The following is a 5,511-nucleotide window of genomic DNA, read 5'->3' on the forward strand; positions in this document are numbered from 1 at the left end:
CTCCTCACCACGCCGCGCTTGCGGCCCCCGAGTCCACGTCAGAGCGCCGGCCTCCCAAGAATGCCGCCCGGCCCGCGGGTGGGGGCTGAGTCGAGCGGGCGGGCCCCGCCTCCTTCCTCCCCTCCCCCCCACAGGGCCCGGGTGGCGGGAGGGGCTCCCCCCAACACATGCCCCCCAGCCTCGGCCCGGGTCTGCGGCCCAGGTGGGGTAGGTCCCCGCGCAGCTGCTCTGGGGAGGTGGATGGCAGAGCTGGAAGGCAAGGGGTGAGCGCACCCAGTACCCCCCAAACTAAGCTTGTCAGTCCGAGATGAAATACACCCCTTTCATACGCTGTGGGACTAAAGAGATAAATGGGGAAACTGAGGCTAGTAGTTGAGACAAAACACACTGAAGCAGTGCTGACCGAATTTTCTGGATGAATTGGTGGCACACCGTTGACAGGGCCTGGGAGTCCTGGCTCCTGGCCCAGGGTATTGTCCACCTGCAGGGGAAAGGAAGTGTGTGTGCTTGTGTACAGAGGGACTGAGAGGAAGCAGGGACACTGCCCAGGCCAATTAGAAAGAAGGCTTGAGGGTGCGCCACTTTACAGGTAGAAAAACCTCATTTGAAGCCCAAACCCAGGGTCCCAGGGGAAAGACTGAAGCTGCCTCTGATTCAGAGTCCCTGTCACCAGGGACCTCATCCCCTCAGAATGAAGCTGAGCTCAGGAAAATAGTACCCAGTGAGTCACACGGTGTCTTCCCCCTCCCCCCTCCCCCCACCATGTCTGACTCAACCAAGGTGATGAGAGGGCAGGGACAGACTCTGTCTGGTTGTGCCAGGGAGCCCCCTGGGCAATGTGCCCATTTGGTCCACAAGGCAGATCCTTCCAGCAAAAGGGTGGGTTAGCCAGACAGAAACAGGGAGGGCCTTGCCCAGAACAGCCAAGAGGAAACGTGATGGGGCTAGTGGGCAGGGAGAACTCGAGAGAGCCAGCCAGAAAGCCTAGGCAGGACTGGGCTCAGGGGAAGCCACGGGCAGCTGGAGGCCTCGGGTATGGTGACAGCAAGGAAACTGAGGCACTCGGAGAAGCTGCTTGGAGGGGAAAGAGCTATCAATTGTACTTATATAGAGAATACATAGTCTGCAATTCTGTATAGCATACATGTATTCCATGTCTCCTGGTCCCACTTTTAGGCCAAACCTCCTCCTCCTTGACAGTCCCTAACTCGAAGCTGTGTGATGATTGACATTTGAGAAGGTTCTGGGACCTTCTAGGTGAATCGTTCTTATTCCTCTTCTACCCCCAGGCAGTGTGAAAAGGAAGGAAACTGGGCATCTTTGAGGGCTGTCTCTTCAAGGGCAAGATGAAGACCATCCCTGTTATGGAGTTCAGAAAAAGCGGGGCAGTGCTTATGGCAAAAGGAGTCCATGAATGATTTCTTTCCCTTCTCATTAGGTAGGGAGGGGGAGGAGTAGAGAAGGGACCAGAAACAGAAGAGGACCCTGCTGTGCGTGGCTTGGGAGGGGGGAGCTCTGGGGGCCCTGATAATGACAGGCGAGGTATAAATAGCTTGGGCCCCGCGGCTCATGTTCTGTCGGCTGCCTGTGACGAGGTGCTCAGGAATTCCACTCTCCTCTTGGCATGGCCCCGTCTCCAGAACTCTCATTCCCCCATGCCACCTTTGTCCCATGTCCAAAACGAACCATCAGGCATTGATGCTGACCATCTACTTCAGAGGCTAAGCTCTCTCTCCTGTGGAGAGATGCCCAGCTGGGGACACATGACACATAGCTGGGTCTCACAGGGAGGAGTGCGTGTGTGTGTATGTGTATGTAGAAAGGTAGACATTTGAGACCCAGTCTGGGGTGCCAGCTCAGAGTTCAGTGAGGTTGTCATTGAAGCGCAGATGAAGAGACTGAGGTACAGATCTGAGACATCTCTCCTGGGGAGGAGAGCGGGGAGGAGGGTGGGTTTGCTTGGAGCTGACAGCCCCTTTACAAACTCCAATGGCTCAGAGTCCAGTTTTGTGGGGATTACCTGCGGTCCCCCAGCAAGCTGAGGGTACCGTTAGGGAGTGGGGATTTCAGAGGAAAGCCAATGGGTGAAGAAAGAACTCCCAAGTATAGCCTCCCCTCTCTCCCCTCTCCCTCTTCTCCTTCCCTCTCTGCAAGAGAGGTTTGTGTGCGGCTCCAGGGGAGTAAGTGAATGGTTGGCAGACAAGGGCACTGGGTGCCAAGGATGGTTCCCGGCATCCTTCTCACCCCCTCCCGCAGAAACCCAAACCTGTTGCTCTCCAGGATAAATCGGGGCCTGACTCAGGCCCCAGCCAGCCAGTCACAGTCAGCCTGACCCAGGCGCAAGCTGGTGACTCAGCCCTCAATATAGTCCATGAGCCTAGGCCCAGCCATCAGCGCTGGAACAGACTGTGCACAATGCTGCTGCTGGGGCCTGCCAAGTGGGGCCCCCCTCCCTGAGGAGGGCCGACGTGCTCCTCCCTGAGTCAGGCAGGGGCACAGTGAGGGGCTTACAGGGGGTTTCATCAGCTGAGTATTTGGGGCAGAGCTGGCTCGGGTCAAAGGCCTTTTATAACCCACCCCCTGACTCACCACCCACTGACCTGTCTCAAGAGACCAGGTTGCCCAGCTATTCACCTGGCCCTGCCTTTCCCATCAAGGGGCACTGCTTGTCGTCCACTAACTTTGGCCATAGTTTATCCTGGGCTGAGCAAACTCTAAGTGACCAGGTCCAGTAGGCCATGTTTGGAAATTTTGTTTTCTGGAGTGGGGGATGTTTCGAGTCACCTATGGTGATACCGGGTTGGCCAAGTTCATAGGTGGCACTTTGATCCATCAGTGATAGTGACCGTGGCCCTGACTTACGTGCCGGGGACACTCTGGCAGGGTAGAAAGATCCATAGGCTTCTTCAATTCTGGCTCTGCCACCTTGCTTTTGGCCCTCAGTTTTCTAATCTATAAAATGGGAGTTAATAGTACCCTCATAGGAAATTTCTTATGTGTGAAGATGAGAAGAGATAACATGTGAGGTGATTAGCACAGTGCCTCGCAGCTAATAGGTGATCAGAAAAAAGTAAGTTTGCTTCCTGTGCTGGTACCTTGTGGACCACGAAGGTTCTAGTGAGCAAGCCCTTCCTCACAGCTGTCCAAGCCTCTGTAGAGTCCATTGCCAGGATCACTACACTGTCCCCCTCTTCCTTTACCTGTATCTTAACACCTGCCAGAATTGGAACTTCCGATCTTTAGAAGCGTCCAGGAGCAGCAGGTGTAGGCCCGGGGAGAGCGCGCACAGGGAGCTGCGGTGCAGAGCACAGCAGTGGGCAGATGGAGGGCCCCCTCCCCGTGTTTGGTTCTAGCTGTACCTCGGCCTGGGTGCATGCCTCGCAGTGGCTCGGGAGAGACACCCCTGTAGCCTTCAGGCTAGGCCAAGGGACTGTTTCACATTCAACACAGAGAGCCCCTTTATTCGGGCAACAGTATATCAACAAGACCAGGAGGCACAAAGCCCCAAATGATGAAGAAGACTGCTTTCTAAAATGAGGAAAAGGCTGGGGGGAATAAAGCAGGCCCACTTTCCTGCCCATTGCTCAGGCTCTAGGCTGAGGCCTGGGAAAGACCTAACTGGAGGCTCACTGCCTAGCAGACCATGACCTCCATCTTGGCTTCTAATTCCAAGTTAAATCAGTGATCCTTACTGGTAGGTAATCTTCCAGTCCTTTCTACCACATATGTTCTCCTGCCAACTGGTGGCTGGAGTAAAGTGGGTAAAAAACAGGGTCCCCCTACACTCAACAGCAAGGGGCCAGTGGTACCACCTGGGTTGTGAGGAATTTATTCGAATTAGGTTACAACTGAGTGCATACAACCTATTGTCCCTGAGGGCAGTTCCCTAATTCTTGTGCGCATACTAGTCAACTGGGGATCTTGTTAAAATGCAGATTCTGGGGCATCTGGGTGGCTCAGTTGGTTAAGCGGTTAAGGTTAAGCGTCGACTCAGCTCAGGTCATGATCTCACGGTTCATGGGTTCAAGCCCCACATCAGGCTCTGTCAGGACTGACAGCTACCTCAGAGCCTGGAGCCTGTCTTCAGATTCTGTCTATCTCTCTCTCTCTCTCTGACCCTCCCCTGCTCATGCTGTCTCTCTCAAAATAAATAAATAAATAAATAAAATTTGTTTAAAAAATGCAGATTCTGTATTGGTAGGTTTGACGTGGGGCCCAAGATTCTACCTAACAAACTAACAGTGCTGATGCTGCTGGCCTGTGGACCACACTTGGAATTGCAAGGGGGTAGGCCACCCCAAATCATCACTACCTTCAGAGAGGGTCACTTAAAGGGAGCAAAGGAATGCGTGGCACTGCCCTCAATCTGCTGAGCTGCAGCCCTGCTTACAGTGACTGGTCACAATTTTAGCACTGGCCCCGGGCCCCCTCAGGAAAAGGCCGAGGAAGAAGTGAATTCATTTAATGCTTAGCAGTGCCCACTACAGTATGTGCTTGATAGGTACACATTACTTTGGGTATTTGGGTGAATGGAATAAATTCCGTTGGCATCAGGTAGAAAAGAGGCAGAGAAGGGTTCCAGGAAACCAGCAGTCATGGCGCAGATTAGTCCACGGTGGATTATGAATACACTTGAGAGCTCTCCTATGGAAACATTCATATGGAACAACCAATCACAAAGGGTTCCATAGAAACGAAGGTAAACAAGGACACTCATAAAATATCCTTCTCGTTCTGCCTATCTCCACTTTGATCCTCTTTCCATCCTGTGCCCTGCTCTGAATTCCAGGAGACTGACCTTATGTCACCTGGGCATCGCTGTTCTCTGGCTCCCAGCGGGGATTAGCCAATGAGAGGTGCCAACAGGAAAATGACAGGTGGGGGAGAGGGGGTCAGGCTCTGACAAGGGCCGTACCCCTCTGCGGGTCCGGAGCCCCTTTCCAGGCCTTTCCCCTTCCCACCTCCCCTCTCCTTCAGGTGTGCCATGGGAGACACTGTTGGTGATGTCTGGGGACTTCGCTATTCCTTGCTGGTTCTCTAACTCTGCCTGTGGACAGAGTCCCTTCATTTAAACTCTTCAAGTTAAGGCTCTTGAACGTGCTACCTGTTCACCGCCGGACTGCATGAGCATAAGTCCTGAGAGCGAATCCCATGATGAGTCACGAGGACTAAGCCGCAAAGGCTCCTAGGCAGACCTTCTCAGGGCACTCTTCTCACAGCATTTGGGTGTGGGCCCAGAGCTAAGGGAAAGTCACCTGGCCCCTCTCGCACAGTGTCCAGCTCGTTACATTTCTCTGTGCTTGGATGAGCTGCTAGAGGGAGGGTTTTTATGTGCAGACCGACGCATCTGCGATTCAACTGCAACACAAGGAGCCACCCTCATCTCTGAGGTCGTCTGCAGGGTGAGAAACCATATTTAGGAGCCCAATCCATATGTGAGGCACCCCGTTAAAGGGGACCTGCTCTGTTCTGGCTGTGTTGTGAGGTGTTCACAAATAAAACGCCACAGTC

This window comes from Suricata suricatta, chromosome 2, assembly GCF_006229205.1.
Source record: "Suricata suricatta isolate VVHF042 chromosome 2, meerkat_22Aug2017_6uvM2_HiC, whole genome shotgun sequence".
Classification (NCBI taxonomy): domain Eukaryota; kingdom Metazoa; phylum Chordata; class Mammalia; order Carnivora; family Herpestidae; genus Suricata; species Suricata suricatta.